General features: G+C 34.9%; 1 protein-coding gene and 2 long non-coding RNA genes across 4 annotated transcripts in view; 1 reads left to right on the top strand and 2 right to left on the bottom strand.

The window, feature by feature from the left end:
- The window catches only part of Miga (mitoguardin), a 99,199-nt gene that overhangs the window by 77,305 nt on the left and 3,958 nt on the right, over positions 1 to 17,936 (bottom strand). The gene's annotated exons all lie outside the window — the stretch shown is intronic.
- On the bottom strand, positions 7,864 to 8,583 carry LOC138131404 (uncharacterized). Its single transcript, XR_011159800.1, has 2 exons — positions 8,374 to 8,583; positions 7,864 to 8,208 (listed from the first exon to the last, which is right to left on the bottom strand). It is a non-coding gene; the product is annotated as an uncharacterized lncRNA (long non-coding RNA).
- LOC138131403 (uncharacterized) lies at positions 9,498 to 16,417 on the top strand. The gene is made up of 2 exons (XR_011159799.1): positions 9,498 to 16,006; positions 16,061 to 16,417. It is a non-coding gene; the product is annotated as an uncharacterized lncRNA (long non-coding RNA).

Raw genomic sequence — 17,936 nt, 5'->3', positions numbered from 1 at the left:
ATTTGTTCGATACGTCCCTAAAAGTGAGTCTGTATCCATAGTTACCAGTGGGTGAAGGTTCCTCTTTCGTTCACTTCACTTTCGCTCATCGTTTTTTCGCTCACTGCCTTTCACTCACTGGTTTGCATTCACTCTTAAATTTTTCCAATTCTTTCTGATAACGTAATTTTGATTTTTTAGGTAATATTTGGTACCTCATCATCCATTTCCGCAATTTCCACAACGTGCACACAACGACTTTATTGACGTTACAGAACTTTGTTTATTTTGTATTTTATTTTTTCCATAGCGACGGATCCTCACTCTAGAGTGAGGCCGCTTTCGTTCACTTGAACACCCAATTTGCGTGAACGAAAGCTTTGCCTTCCTCACTCTTACTATAAATAACTATTTATGTTTTATTTGCTTTCATGGATGCAATTGATACATTAGTTTGCAAACATTTTCGGTACAATCCAGGCAAGTTTGGGTAAAAACTAGCGATAACATTTGTGTGGAAAAATTCCTCTCCCTTTACTTTTACGAAACAGGAAGGTGTTCAACAGAATCTTGTTAAGAACGAAAATCCAATAATTCTGTTACCTTCACTGATTTATTTACTATCGAATTAACGGTACAATACAATTCCCTCGTCAGTGAGTGACAAATGAAGTCTAATAGCAGACGATAACGACGTCTCGTATAGGAGCAAAGCTGGATTTCCTTGGAACCGAAAATGTAAGGAAACATTCAGGTTTGTTACTCGTTATGTTTGGTTTAAAGCATCAAATACAAAGGAATGTTACAAGATAATCACATTGTGCATATAGTGCATTCTTGTCGTCAACTCAAATTCTGGGAAAACTACTGTAGTTTGGAGCCAAAGAAATAAATTCAACGACAATAAGAAAAAGATTAGTGGACAGTGCATTATTTGGTCGTTGTCCCGCGAAAAAAACTACTGGGTACTTTTCACGTGAGACGAAGACACGTTAGCTCAAAAATCCATTAACTGGGTTTCGGTTGATTGAAAAACAATTGTCATCAGCAACGAATCAAAGATGTGATGAGAGGATGTGAGATGTGAAACCTAGTCGAGAGTTAAACGTGCAGAAGAGATCTGTCATCATTCGTTAGAGTAAAATACATCATCTGTACAATAATTGGTACCTCAGCTTGAGAAAGTACTACCTCTATAATTTCAGTTCAGATAATGATTCAAGAAGTTCAGCAAGAGTTCGCCACAGTTGCCTGATTTAAATTAAAAAAAAAACAACTGTCAACTGACGATTTAATTAACAATACACATTGTTACATTTAGACAACCTGAAATACAATTTAAAGTTTCATAAATTTTATAATTACTGATACACTTTTAACGTTTCACTAGTTCTCCGTTTTTAATTTGCAGTCAGACGATAATTACCATTTAATTACTTGCTTGCTCTAATTTAACTTTAAAAAAATAAAATAAAAGCGATCCTCATAAACGAGCATAAATAAAACGGTTTTGTAAAATGTGGCAACAGAAAGGAAACATTGTCGAATATTTATTTAAAACTGGGATTAAGTTATCGCGCAAACAAATAGCAATTTCCTTCAAATTGAGTTTAAAGCACAGTAAAATTTTAATTTACATTACATTTTTAATTATCCTTCTTACTTCGTGTTTTATTCCCTACTTCAGTGCAAATTAATCCTATTTCAAACTTTCCTTAACTCTCTGGCATCACAAAAAAGGTGAGAAAAAAATTAGCCACTCGACAGATTTATGTGTCACAGTCTAAGATGTACCAGAAAATTTTCAGAGCAACATATTCATTCTTTCACAGTGGTGCAACATGATGCAAGAACTCACACTGCTACAACGTAACTGGTGCAGGACCTAAAATTATTACATTTATGTGGTGCAAAAGACAACATTTTCCAGTTTGTAATATTTTAATTTAAATGTAAATTTTCGTGTAGATGATTACAAAACAAAACAAACTGAACACATTTTTATTTGGAGTTTAGAAGTACAGAAGTGACGACTAAATTATAAAAAATTAAGTAAAGAAGTATGTAATTTTTATTGTTAAAAATATTCTTGTAGTTTTCGAAACGGTACTCTCCAAAGCGTTACAAAGCCACTCTATCTAATTTGACCACCAAGTATCACGTGTTCCCTCAGTAACTGATACATTTGGGTCATCTATTACACACTGCGGAGAAGGGGGTGAAACGCACATCGCTCTTCTACCCCCATCATTTCACGACTCCCTTACCACTAATTTGTACTCATTAATCAAAAAAACCGAATAACTTTCGGAAGGCGAACCAATTTTCACATCCACACAATGGACGCATCGATCCCTGCAAAAATTCGCACCGGAAGGACGAAAACGAACGGAACTCGCGCTTATCTAGCCTGGGCTTCAATCCACATGCATACAAAATTTTTACAAGAGGAACCGGAACTGGCATGCAACAAGTCGCAAAATGGCATGCATTTAAAGCGACATTCATCACGATCGTTCCATTATCTTTGGAAAATTGGAACTAGCCTAGGAAACATATTTATTTATTTATTTAGCGCCAGGAATTTGTATATTTAATATGTTTAATGATGGTGCGAACGCCGCAAGGACTCGAAAGATTCCACACTGACAAATGTTATAGATCAGTGCCTTCTCGCAGGAAATTGTCGTAAATTGCCTTGTCTCAATATAAATATATTTAAAAAACTTGTAAACAACGCAACGACTGCCACAACTATTATCGCACAATATCCAAGGACGGGGCAACACTTGCGTTGCACTTTACTTTGTGTCCCCTATATATAAATAATGAGCTCACCTGCTGCAGAAATAAACAAAGTGATAGGTACTATCTGTTATTGTTCTGGCAAGTCTCAAACATGTTATCAATCAAGGCTGCTGACCGTGTGAAAGATTCAACTCTTTATATCTACTTCTAAAATCCAAATACATAGTAATTTACATAACATGTGCATAATGTAGTACTTTTCTTCACGAGCTACAGGCGAGTGCGCAATCCCACGAGCGACAAACTACACCTTGCGGATGAATTCCCTACAACGTTCTTTTGCAACAGTCTCCAATTAGAAAAACAATCAAGATCAAAACACAGGTAAGCGAATTTTAAAAACACAATAGAAAAACTACCTCTTCCACCCAAACATGTGGCTCATGAATTATATTCGAAAAGATTCTTCGCTCGGGGGTGATTTTTAACACAGGCGAGGCAAGGAAGCTTGGCAGCTGGAACCGAGCGCGTAGCTGTTCGAGATGCACGAGGGTAGGTGAATAATTTGTGGCCCCGGAAATGGTGCAGTGAAGTAGGCTTGTGATAGGCGGATACAGTTACTAGGTGTTTCGGTAACTGGGCAGCAGGTTTGGGCAACCTGGACTATGAAATCAGTGCCATCAACGTGTAAAACCTCTGGCAGAGGTCTTCTACGAAGACTGCGGATCCCAAACTGCACACTGGGGTTGCTACAGGTGCTACCGGAACATGCAACGCAACCTCGGAATGTAGCGCTGTGAAGACGACGCCCGTGGTTGAAGCCCTTTCGAAATGATCGAGTTAGGAGGGAAAACACCCCCCGTATATCCTTGATTTGTGACAGATGTGTCAGGTATTATCGTTTACATGTTTGTACCGTCCCAATTGAGCTTACCCTAGTCCGGACCTGTGCTTTGCCGTTTGAATGAGTTGAATGAGGTGGAGGTGAGTCCGATTGTAGATTATCGTACGACTGTAACTGAGATTGTCTAATTTAACGTGTACCGTCGAGACGGATCTATTAATTGTCAAATATTGAGTGGATAAGACCCTTGGGCGAGAACCAAGTCTTACACGCACATCTAAAATTTGACGTTTCTAAAGCCAAGATTCAACTGACGATTCGGCTACGACTCCTTTCTACAGTCGCAATTTTTTTTTTTTTTATAATATGACATATTCAAGTTGAATTAAACTTAAAATGCATTTACTCGAGCATTTTGCTGAAAGCGATCATTTCATGTTTCATATAATTACTCGCAAGGACAAACGACGTAATGTCTAGATTACGAGATTGTATGTTGTATGCAGTCCCTGTTCGCTATTATCATTTCACCATTTATACACCGGATTAGTGTCATTTACCGAGTTACGGTGCAACCGTTGCATACATTTTTACCCTTTGTGACATATTACCCTGCACCAAATCCCAGTCGATACATCCGCTGCGCCAAAACTCCCACGGGTCAACTCCCAAAAAAAATGATAACAAAACTTACAAAAAAAAAACCCTCTCGCCCTTGTTGCAGTTACAAATTCGTGTAATCTCATCCCGTGTAACAAACTCGTAAATAATAATACTACCGCCACGGTACCGCTTGATTAACGATCTTTCTATGGTGATTATCTCCGGTGTGACGTTACGGATGCCATTACTTTGTGATGCTGTTCGTGGAGTCGAATAATTCTTTCATGGACCGGTCTGTTTCGACATGTTTGCAGTTCAAATTTAAAATCAAGAGTAAACGGACGTGTTTGCGTTTGCGGAATGGATCCCCCGAGGTGAAAGACAATGGTAATGATAGGCGAAGCAGAACTTTACCTCTTATTCCGGGAAGTCCTAAGAGATTGTACGAGGAAGTATCTAATTAAGGACGAACTAGCTATTTTGGGCACGGAAAATAATTGCGACTATTAGCGGGATCCAAATAATATAATTATTGGTTCGGATGGTGAGTAACGAGCAGATTTGTAACAGTACTGCGGCTGATAATAGATAATTACAATCTACAAAAAAAATTTTTTAATCGTCTCGAGTTGTACTCACTACTGAAGAGAATTTCATAGCTGAGACAATTATATATTACGTTTTGTCAACGAGAAAAAAAATTAACTGTACTATCTTTTATTAATACCTTTAGTGGGGTACTAGAGTTTGGATTAACAGTTAAATGGTACCAAAGTAAGCAAAGGCCAAGACAACGGTGTCAGCTCATCCATGAAAATAAAATTGGAATTTTCACTAACAAGTTGTTTGACAGTACTTTGGTACTTCTAACACCACGACGCTTGTATCTCTCCATATTGCTTAAGGACATCGATAGAGGTAAGGGTTAGATGGTTAATTAAATGCCTACTCTAAACTTAAAACCGATGGTTGCGATAAATTTAAGTTGTAATTATGGAACGATATTCTCGCAATTACGTTCCTCTTCGACAACAATCTCTTGTCTGGTCGTTGAAAATTAAATTATAAACTTGTTTATAAATTATGATAACTTAATAATAACGTAGTATGTAGTTGCCAGATTTTTTAAACTACAAGTTTCGAAAATTCAAAGTTCAACGAACACTTTAACTAAAAGTAAGTACGTGAAAATTGATCCCACACATTTTCTTTCGAAGTACTGATTTCTACAATACAAGCTTTTGTAAATTCTCTTGAAATTTTCCAACAATGGTCTTCCCAATTATTTTATTTTAGAGAAAAAAACTTCCGATCTGGTACTACAATAGGCACATTTCATTCTAGAAAAAATATTTACTTTTGAGTCATCGCAAATAAATATGTTAATACGATAGTAATAATAACTAAAATCAGGAATGAGGAAACAGAAATAATTTACCAAACACGGAAAGACAGGTATAAAATTTCAAGAAATATTCTAATGCAATATATTCTACTGACGTCATTAATTAAGATCTAATTCTTGCACTGAGCACATTTTACCTTGACTTAAACTTGGAATGGTCTATGAAAATGTAAAAAAAATCATCAAAAAAAAGGTACCGCTCAAGCACTGTTAGTTTATTATTCCTATCGTCGTAGTCGTAGGTATACCAATGTCCTGGTTAATTGCACTTACTATACATACTTTTGTAGTAGTAAAGATATAAAGAGCAACTGGTTTAATAGAGTTTTTTTACTCAAATGTAAACAAGCCGAGTGGTAAAAAACCACTAATGGAGAGACTAGTAAATGTAAACAGAAAATAAAGAGGTTGAGTCGTTAACTTTTTGTGAGATTCAGTGTGATTATCATGCCATTTGATTATACCTATTAATACTGAGTTATTGGTGGAATTTGATACTTCTGACATGAAAAGAAAAAAATGTAATCATGTCAACTCCACATCATCAACAATTAAATTCGTGGTTAGAATTTTGTATTCACACAGGTGGTATGGTGTGGATTGATTTCCTGTTGCGATTCCTCCTATAAGGTAGTGGTTCTTTAAATAACTCCATAAAAAGAAATCGAGCAGTAAGGTCGGCGGAAAGAAGCGAACACCAAATATAATAGCATCTTTCTTGCATTGTCAGACAAGCAAACATAAGTTAACTTAATTACGGTGACGTGGAAGGTCGTTTAATAAAAGACTGCCACCAAAAAAATAGAACACGCGAAAAAGAAAACACATTAATACATTTCTATATTTGGACTGGCGAATATCTTCGAATTACGCCCCGTATAATTTAATGTATCCGAGCGAACGGAATAAGATCCGATGGAATATTGATCATCTCGTTAGAGGCATTCCGTACAGAATTAACGAACAGAAACAGAATACGAGCAATTCATTACGAAGATATTCCCATATAAGCACTGTTGCAATTTCTTGGGTCAAGAAAGTTATCACGAAAATTACACTTCATTTGAGCCGATCAACAAAGCAACATTGTCGGGGAAAAATCGAAACCATCATTTTTGCCTCGCACATTTCAATTCAAGAGGCATAACGAGTGTCTGGATCCGACAGGTATTTAAAATGTATCTCTTGATATAATTTAGTTGTTATGATTATGGTTCGGTTTACCACATAGGTAATTGCACATTTGCAACTAAATTTATAAGCGTATCCCGGAAGAACTGGAGCTTTAGTACGACCAGGTAATTTACACACACACGTCTTCTTGGATATCGTGCGGAGAAAAAATAGCGAACGATTAAGTGTCCAATAAAAATGTAAATGCCTCAACGATAAACTTTCAACTAAATATCTTGGAAATTCCTGATCGATTAATTTCTTTTCTACCTACACAATGATTTTAGCACTAGTTTTGCTTGTTGCAAAATATTGTCTAGTAAAGTCTATCATCGATGTGTCTCTAGTATCTACCCAAGGACTGATTGGAAACGTACAAAGGACAATATGGCATAATGTTGCGGAATCTGCAACTGCTTTAGATTTCCACGTTAGAATTTTCTCTACAGACAAAAAAAATATGTTTGGCCGAAATTTAAAAAGAAGTGTCATAAAGTAGATGAAAGTAATTCAGTAATAACGAGTTATTGTTGAAAAAAAGTTACATATACATACTGAAAAAGAAATACAGTCGCGGACAAAAAAAAGTAGGACCAGCTTATTAAGAAATTTAGCCAAAATTGAGTTGAGTAAACCGGGGTTAGTATAATAAATAAATAAATATTTTCATAGTAACCATAGAAAGGGGAAGCAAATTTACATTAGCGAAAAAACATTGTCCTACTTTTTTTTATCCGCGACTGTAAAGTCCATTCACGTTGGATTTTCTCTGCCAAATTGTTGTCACGTTGCAAGCCTGCGCCTCCTTTCCTAGTAAATTTTACATTATCGTGTTTTATTCGTGATAGAGCGATTGAGAGCGATTTGACGTTTTTAATTTTGAATGTTAGTTTGACGTGTGAAATAAAGTCACAGATTTTTTAATAAAATTCTATTCCTGGGTGATTTTACCACGGCGAAAAGAAAAAAGGTTAATTTTAAAATTGCGTTAACCTTCCACAACTGACGTAATGTGACGAAACCCGCAAGCTAATACGGACTCAAGAAAAAAATAGCTTCAGTTCGAAAATTAATTGGTTAGAATCCTTTAATGTTTAATGTATTGTATGTATTAACATGATTATAATCTATTTACGACCTTTATTGAGCAGTTTTAACAATACAACGTTATTTTAAAGGTAATGTGTACATCGAAAAAACTTAAATTAGAAAAAAATCATTAAAAATCAAAATACACCTTTCTTTTGTGGTATGCAATTGTAACAATACATTCTTGAAACGTCACAACCACAATCAAAACGTATAAGTGTCTCTGAATAACTGAAATTTTATTGCCAAATTTGTTCCATCATTTAGTTGCATTCCTTACTTCCATCGCTTCCAATGAAAGAAACTTCACACAATTTTCTATTGGGTTCATTTTCTATAACTTATTCTGGTTCCTCATCAGTCATCACTGTAGTCATTAAGGGTTTTTTCACTTAATCAACAGCGCAAGCAGAAAAATACAACACCAGTAGATAGGAGTTAGGTACCTATTGTATGTTCCTAATCCTATCATACCGATTAAGAACTGACACTATTTTTAGTGCAAATGATAACAAAATGGATGTATTATTACCTACTGTTATCCTCTAAAAACAATATTTGAAAAATGACTGTTTCTTTGCTGACAGCGAATAACATAACCTCTACAGTCTACGAATGACTTGGTTACTTTATCAGCCCGTATTGGTGACATACACAGCTAAAGCATTTTTGAAGTAAAAATCACACCGCCATAATATTGAATTATTTGACCTTGACTAGGAAAATCCAACGTGAATGGACTTTATGTATGTATTTATGTACATGAATTTCAATCAAAATTGTTAGAAGATGAGGGGTGTTTTGTTTTTGGTCTAACATTGTAAATCAGTGTTTGCACATTTATTTCAAGACAAGAAAGATCATTCATTGTTGACAATTAAAAATGTTTCGAATAAATTTCTTGATTATTATCATAATACGTACTGAACCGTTCTCGACTGGTTTAAAGATATGTTGACAAGTGACAATAATGGCCTCTGTATTGTGCCATTCACACCAACAATTTAAATTTCCAAATATGGCTGCCGACAAGCGAATGTGCCAGAATTTATAGGAAAGAAAAGAACAAGTCAAAACTGGACTATTCGAAATTTAAATTGGAAAGAAATTGGTAATCTTGTTGTTGAATCGTAAAAATTCCAACAAGCAACAAAGATGTATCGTATTTCATTAGTCTGTATAAAACATCTACGTTGAAGTCTCTACATCTGTCAACCCGTGAAAATTAAAAATTAAATACAATTTTGAAAATGTGTAAATGTTCATACGTTTTGAAATTAATGAAAACATTATAAAATCAAACAGGAATATTAATGAACCACATGTTTCGACAATATATCTCATTTGATTTTTTATAACGTACCTAAACAAATTTGAATGTATGATTATTATTGTCGGGTGTTCATTTAAATTTCCCGCCAAAATGCACCACGGATTACGGATCACAGATCACCTGTTTAAATCTAACTTCACTTTTTACGTTGTTTGTGTTTTCACTCTGCAGACTGACGAGTGGTGCGTTCACAATCGACTCTTCAACGCCAACTTTGAAGGGAAAATTAAATGAACACCCGATACATGATACTGTATTTGACAGCCGCCAAGTCTCTCTACTAAACGACTTAAATATGTTTCTTTGACAATAGCAATATTTAAACTGGAGCTGCCAACTGAACCGCGATAGTGGTTCTCCCTTTTTTTTCGATCGCATGGTCTATTATTGTCATTGTTGTAATCAATTTAAAAATATGTATAATTTCACAGCAGCAGATTTTTCAGTTTCAATACATTTGAATAAATAATGTCAGAAGTTTGTGTATTTTGTAACCTGGTTTGTTTCGATGGTAAGATTTAGCGAACAAGATTTGTAAACACAAAAACAGCATGTACAAAATGTAACTTGAATTTCTCCGAAACTTAATGAAGTATCGCTGCAACTTCAAGGAAAATTTATTACGGTGATGGACTGAAAGACGTAATGAAAGCCTTTGAAAAGTTTTAAAAGATCTGAAAATAACTTAATGAGAAAACAATGTTACGGAATGCAAGAGTTGACTGAATTAATAATGAATCTCTAACAGACAGTCATCCTAAATAATCAGATGTGAATGATATTATTAGTTATTACATATTGATATCAAAAACTGTTACGTACATTATTAAAATGGTGTGCGCAACCGCCTACCAGGAAAAAATATACTTTAGTTGACAGATTTCCACTACCGCCAGTAGCGATACCTATTGGTGATACTTGTCTCACTCATGTTATGAGGCTCGCGGCACTTCAACTACGTCACCAACGCCTACTGCGATGAGACAATCATTTAATAACCCTGTAGAAATATGTACAACAAAACAACATTATATAGTCATACAAAAAGACGCAAGGAAAAGGAAAATTTCACGCCTTATTTATTAGCACAATTATTTACCACGTATTTCAGACAAATCCACATTTCTTTCTACCGAGTTTTCAGCTGAAGCTAAGGCTAAATGTGCTAATTTTCCTTCATTCACGGTACTCCTTAAGTAGGTTTAATTTAGAAAAACTACGTCCAGTTGCTGCTACTATGACTGGTGTCTTAAAAACAAAAAGTGAGCAATCAACCAAAAACACCCACCATTACCCAATGAATCATTTTTCCCAAAAATACATTTTACTAGCTTTTCATACGTTCCTTGTAATCCCACACCCAATTTAAACGATTCATCGATATATTGGTTAAAATATTTATTTTAAACCTGTCTGCATTTGAAAAAATGTGATGATTACTTCTGTCATCAAAAAACAGTTTGGATGTTACGATTCTTTTTCTTCAAAATTTGTAGATGTATTCCACCATTGTACCAGTGGAGTAGTCTCGACTTTTACCAAATCTAATTAATCTTACAATTAGTTTATTTCCTCGGAGGCTTCGTTAAAAAATGTGACACCAGCAACAATATTTTGCTGCTCTTCATCTACTTCTTACAAGAATACAAAATTAAATGTTAGAATTATGTACTAACTTCGTCTTGAGAAGAGTATGGGTCCTTGGGGCCCTTGAAATCCCCGGACCCTGCGACTACAGCACTGCTTAAGATAAAGGTTTTAAAAGGACGCGTTCATTTAAAAATTATTGTCGTTCATACTTTTGTACAAATCTAAATATTTTTCAGGAATAGTCGTCGGAATACCTACGTACTCACAGTATGTCAAGACAAGATCCTAAAATGTTGAACTTTTAGCCAAGAACCGTCAAGCTACAGCTACAGCAAAATATTTCTTCTTGAAACTAAAAACCACTTGCTTTGGTCTAATCAGACTTTTAAAAATTATTTTTAAACTCACTATCTTCAAAATGATATTTCGCAAACGCAATAATGTCGATTTCGCGCACTAGTGCTTCAAAGTCATCCAAAAAGCATTGGCTTTTTTAAGCATTCTAAAAATAATTTGACTAGATAATAATAAAATCTGGTTTACAAAACGTCATTTCTTCAATTTGGATGTTGAAAATTCCGAAAGAATGAAAATAAATCGCTATTAATTCGATTGACACTTGAGCAAGCGCCATCTATTCACTAAATTGGGAACTATTGGGTAATAATTTAAAGATGCTAATGTTCGTTTCAAAAAATATTGTACAAGCCTCGATGCGAGAAGACGTAAGTATTTGGTAGATTCGCGCAAATGAACCACTCGCTTCTTCGTCGCTTGTGCCTCAAATAATGCGCTCATGTACGAAAAATGTCTTCTCGCACTCGGTTCGTAAATAACTATTTCCTCACTGTCATCCCAAAATCGCATCCTCCTCCCAAATTCTCCCCGAAAATTAATTGCTACTGTCGAAAGCGACCTGCTTTAGCCACACCACTCGTCATCGAGTAATCGCCTAAACCTGTAACAAATTCAAAATGCCATAAAACCACCGTTACGCCATCGTCGTTGTGGCAACCTGAACCCCCTGCATTCGCCACATTCCATCACCTACGGCCGTAATTCGATTCCCGTCGTTGTCGAGGGCTATCATGATGGCCCACAATTACCCAATTGCTGTGTGTGTGGCGCAGCCGGTGGCCTTGTCAAATTAACCGGCCTTGGTAGTAATTAACCTTGACTGAATTTCGTTGGATGTTCCTGCTCCGGTCCCGACCCAGACCTCATAAACTCTTCCGATCGGGAATTCGACACGAACTTAATTAGTCGCGAAACGCCAAATTTCCAACCCCGACGCTGAGACAACTTATCAAGGGGAGAAGTTTCAACAAGTGCGCGCGATATTCGATCGGGACTCCGGGCGGGGGCGGTTTTTCAAAAACGAACGAACGACGAGCGAGTGCTGTTTTCCTGGGATTAAATTCCGGACGGCGCACGCTGATATTGCAGAATTTATTAATTAAAACTGTTTGGATCTCGCAAAAATTACAAATAACGGCCCAGTCGCTTCGGAATGATTATTGATTTATTTTTTATGGGCATGTCATCGTGCTCGTCACACACTATTAATATCTAGGACTAGGAAGCCGTGTTGTGACAGCGACAAGAAAAATTATCTACCTGGACGTGAACAAGGAGAATGGGATGAAGATTGTTCCGACATCGGTGTCAAATTGTGATAAGTGGTTTAGAAACGGAGCTTCCATTTTTTTCATATCGAATGGACAACGGAGAGAAATGTGGTTTCGTCTCTCTCGTTAAATTAAATTTACCGCAAAATTGCCACAATTGACATACCTAATCCAATCCAGTTACAAACCACATTTTGATGCGATTACATTTTTAATGCACTTTCTGTGGATAGTGACATCATTATAGTTTTTTCAATGACACTCTCGGTAATTTACAACGGTAATAAATAGTCTTCGGGATTTTTTCGATGTAATGATGTCACCTTGCATTACAAAATGCAAGAAAAATTTAATATATTAAAATTATTTCAGCTGAGCAACATTTAGAATTTTTTCGTTAGATCATCTCTAATCGTGAAGGTTCTGTATGTAGAGAGATCTCTTACGGTAGTAAAAAATACTAATTATTATTAATGCAGAAGGTAAAACTTGCACAAAGCTTTTTTGCAGTGTATTGCATACGCCGACTGAATCTTTTTAGCAATATTCTAGATGTTAATCGTTGCTCTTAGGCAACATATTGTGTGTCTGGTAATATTTATGTTTTATTCCCTAAAGCTAAACGTGACTATAAATGTTGTTCCAAATGGTTTATTTCCAAAAACATAAAAATTTGAAAATAAAAGAGAAATCTTGCACAGTTAATAATTGATTAGACAACTGACAAGAAATCTGAATAAAATACATTTGTAAAAAAACGAAACATTCCCTACAACCCACACTTAAAAAATCTTTGAGTTCTTTCTAACAAACAGAATTTGTTCCTTTTAAGTAACACCTCATTAACGTTGACTCTCCCACATCCCTAACTAACGAGCTTCCGGTTGTAATAATTGTGATTAATTCACATTTAAGAGAGGAAATCCAACCCCAGTAGAAACCACTTAGCAAAATTTCTACTTTCTGATTGACGAGATTCTTGATTTTATTGGCAGTGATTTGTGTTTCAGGGTACAATTCCCTAGGAAGAACAGTAAAAACGTCTCGAGAATTTGTTAAAAAATAACATGCTGAGTAGTTTGTGATCAAATCAAACAATCACAATTTACATATTTATAAATTTTAATCCCACAGTATTATTGAAACTGATTCTACCATTGTTTTTAACATGGAACACGATTTTAACGTTTTCGAATTGTTTGAAAAAAATCCAAAATGACATTTTCCTAAAGAATAATTTCTTCAAAATCGCTACTTCAAAAATTCGTAAAAATGCGACACAACAGGCGAGTATAAAATAAACTGTTTATAAAACGCAATTCTGGTAACGGCAAGTGTGCTTACTCTGATGTTCTAATTATAAGAAAATGTTTTTTTATGTTGAGATTTTTTCTGTATAAAATAAAAACAAGGCAGTATAAAAAATTATACGTATACTTCTGGAGTAAACTGTCATTTGTTCCTTCGGGTAATTATTTATTAAACTTCACCTGTGGAAGAAAATGATACACTTTCCTCGCTTATCATACAAATAACGACTGTTGCAATTTTTTAATGCAAACTCTTGTAGGTGACAATTTCGAATTATTCTGAATTGTCCATTGTACTGGAAAAATACGTAATATATTTTATGAGGGATCACATAACTATGTTCTGTTTTCCACATTTTATCCGTTTCAAATTGTAACATTCTTTGACGTCAATCTCACATTTATGAGACAAGTATCAAAAGCTTTGTGAGCATTAGGAAAACGGTAGCGTCGAAATATGATCACTTTTATTCTAAGCAAAGCAAAGCGAAACGAAATTTTGTTTATTATTTATAGTTCTTTAGACCCACCACCTTTTCTTATATGTATCGGGTGTTCATTTAAATTTATCCTCAAAGTTGGCGTTAAAGAGTCGATTGTGAACACACCACAAATTACAGATCACGGATCAGCTGTTTAAATCTAACCTCACTTTTTGCGCTAATTTTGGGAATACATTTAAATGAACATTGAACACCCAACATATTGCACAAAGCTTAATTTAGTATTTATATCAAGAAAATATCATTAAGTTCGTTAGATTTATTGAAAGCAGAAGGAAAGAAATATCTTTTATCTCTTCTCAAAGATATATAGATTTTTTTATGAAAGCAGAACTGCTGTGCACATTGTTGTGAAAGAAATCGTGTAGGCACAAAGCGCGTTATGGACCTACTCGAGAGATAAAAAACGAAACGTTTTTATTTTTGCCACTGAAGACGTCTCATGTCGGCACATTTTCTGTTTTAATCTTTTTTAAATTATTTACAGGCTTCTAACAAGTCGTACATGAGACAAGTTCTGCAAACATTTCCAAACAACGTTCGGTCAGATAACTTTGTTCTTGTAACGCAAAACCATGTTACCCACTAACGTGAACAATAAACGGAAGTTTTTAGATTAAATGCCTTTATATTTTTTTCCACAACCTCAGATAATGATGAGCAACTTAAATCCGAAAAAAAAATAGAATTGGGTGGTATTGTTTATAACATTAAAGCTAACACTTATTTTGGATTTTTATTCTTTTCAATTGATGACAAATTTTAAAGGTTTGAATGTAAAAATAGTTATTTAGATAACGTATGTTAGAAGTGCAACTTTTTTTCGTAAGTATGGAAGTTTATTAAACGAGCCGTAGGCGCTAACACGAGTTGTCTATAAAAAAAAATTAAATTCCATTAAATCAAAACCTATTTTAACTGTAATTTTATGTTCTTCCATTTTAGTCAAGTGCGGTGGCCAGTTGTGGTAACTAAGTCAACGTTATATGTTTATTGAAATTATCTTTTGTGTCAGTTTTATGTCAGTCTCAATAAAAATGAAAATGAGTGATTCAGATGAAGATCTTGAAATTATTATTAGTGGACGGGTTTAATGTTACTAATTGTTCTAATTGTTATTTTAATTTTCATTTTAATAAATCACTTCTTTGTAGAATATGTATATTGTTCATTCATGGATTAAATCCAAGCAGTTAAAAAAAGTTGATGACATCATAGCTTTTTTCACTAAGTGAAAAAAAGTGACACTTCTAACACTAAAATCAATGAAAAAAAATTAACTTTTTTAATGGAATTTAGAAAAAATATACAGGGTGTCCCAGAACTCGCGGATCAAATTGAAACTGTATATTCCTTGATGGTAATGAAGGTAAAAAACGTTTAGAAAAATATTCAGGGTGCAACAGCTTTTTAGTTATGAATTAATCAAATTGACCAATAGAGCTCGATCTAATTTTCCCTTTATGAGAAAATTGAGTACCTTCCCTCAATTGCCAAGCAACGTATAATTTGATGAATAATAAAATTATTTTCAATATTTATCTGGTCAACTTGTCGAAACAGACGTCAAAAGTGACAGCTACTTTTGAAATAACCAAAAATGGGATAATTGCGCCAAAGGCAGGTGAATAATTGTATAGAATCTAAATCAGGGAACGCAAGAAGTTTCTTCTTCCGACAATGAATGAAATATGGTTTGTTATGAGCGAAAATTTCCAGAGCAATTGTAACCTTGAGGGGTATAGGAAATTGACGGGAGGGATATGATGAATTGAACCTTTGTTGATGGACGTAGCGTCAAGTGAGTAATACATATTACTACCTTAAAAATCTTAGTAAAAAGTGAAATATGCAGGGCCTGTGCAGTGAATCGGAATCACAAGAAATTTATCATGACTCCTGTGCATACACTCTGCATCTGCAACGTATTAGCGCAGCTACACGAGCGGGACTCGTCATCGTCGAAATGAAAGAAAAGACTTTTAGGAACATTCTTGACATTGCTAAAAAAGCTGGAGTTACACGTAGGTTTTGAGCAACAAATCAAGCATAGTGGCAGTTCTGAAAGAAAGAAGACAAAACTGGATTGAACTAACCTATTTATTTTAGCATCATTATTAGTAAAAGTAGTAAGATCAAATTTTATAACTAAACGATGTAGAATGCAACAAATGAAATAAGAAAGATGCAAAATAAAAAGAATAATTTATAACATGTGTTCAAATTGACCACCTTTCATCTGAAGGAATAGGCGAGCTCGTTTCATTAAATTTTCCCTTGCCAGTCTAAGCACATTAGGAATAACAGTAGCCAGTCTTTCGTGAATTTGGTTATTTAGTTCTTCTAAAATATTGATAGGTTCGCGGTAAATATAGTTTTTCAAATATACTTCTTCTACCGTCGTCATCAAAGGACTGAAGAACAGCATCTTCAGTCTCTGGTGTTCTAACTTCTCGCGGGGGACCACCAATTTCTTGTCAGGTAGGCACCAAGGACCCAGTGTCTCGAGCACGGTACACCAACCATAGAAATACGTTATAATTTGGATATGGCAAACGTCGTGGAAAACGTATTGCATACTTCCTTGCATCCTCACGTGCATTGCGCCGGCACTCTCCATAAATTATGAGCATTTCGGCATACTCTGCAGCTGTATATATGATTTCAATACGAAGTTTGACAATTTCGAATCAAATTCGTTGTCAAAATCTTCACAGTTGCCCAAACATTTACTTGAAATTCCATACCATTCTTACTAGAATTATGTTGCTAGGCAATTCAAACCTTTGGTTAAATTTACGTGAAATTCAAATTAACAGCGTCCTTCTGATTGGTCAACTTGAATTATTCATTACAAAAAATCGATTATACCCTGTCCTTTTTTTTAAACGCTATTGCTTTCAGTTATCACCAAGGAAAACGCACTGTAAATTTGATCCGCGAGTTCTGGGACACCCTGTATATTGTGGAGTTGAAATCTGATCCTTTCTGTCCCACAAATAGATGTCATGTCATCCTTTTGGGTCTCAACCAAATGAAAACTCTTATTTTTTCTTTTACTTTTTATACAGCCACCACCACTCTAATCGATGATTAGTTTATGCCTCAGATTCTCCATGTGTCACATTTTAAATTAAAAACCTCTTTCCTTAATTTTCTGTCGAAAGCTAAAACTGCCAAAATACATTTTCAATACAGTCGAATTTATTAGAAGCCGAGTGAAATATCTTTTAGCTTTTCTGAAGGCACAACTTCTTTGAAACTAGAAATCTTGTGACGAGAATACTGCGAGCACGACGCGCTTTATGGAACCTACTCAAGATATAAAAAAGAAATGTTTTATTGTCCTCAATGAAGATGTCTGATGTCGCTACATTTTCTGACTTAGACTTACTTAGAATGTTTTTAAAACTCCGACAACCCGATAATTCTTTCCTGAAAAAAACATCTAAAGAGTTTAGACCTAAAAAAGCAAATCGCATTTTAAATGCACTTGCAGTCAAAGGACTTGTTGTGTTCAATACAGTATACACGTCTTAAATTGGTAAAACAATAACAGGGCAAATTAATAAAAACCAATTTTCCCTAAAATGTAACTAATACATTGTTCTAATTTTATTATTGTCTATTTAAATTCTTGTTAGATTAAATAACATTTGCAAAAATCTTTCTTAATGACAAAATTGCAGCATCCTTTATGTTTGTAACCAGGATTATTTATCCATGCTACA

This window comes from Tenebrio molitor, chromosome 5, assembly GCF_963966145.1.
Source record: "Tenebrio molitor chromosome 5, icTenMoli1.1, whole genome shotgun sequence".
In the NCBI taxonomy this organism is placed as follows: Eukaryota; Metazoa; Arthropoda; class Insecta; order Coleoptera; family Tenebrionidae; genus Tenebrio; species Tenebrio molitor.
Note: the sequence above shows the minus strand (reverse complement) of the source record. Positions and strands in the feature narration are given on the sequence as shown.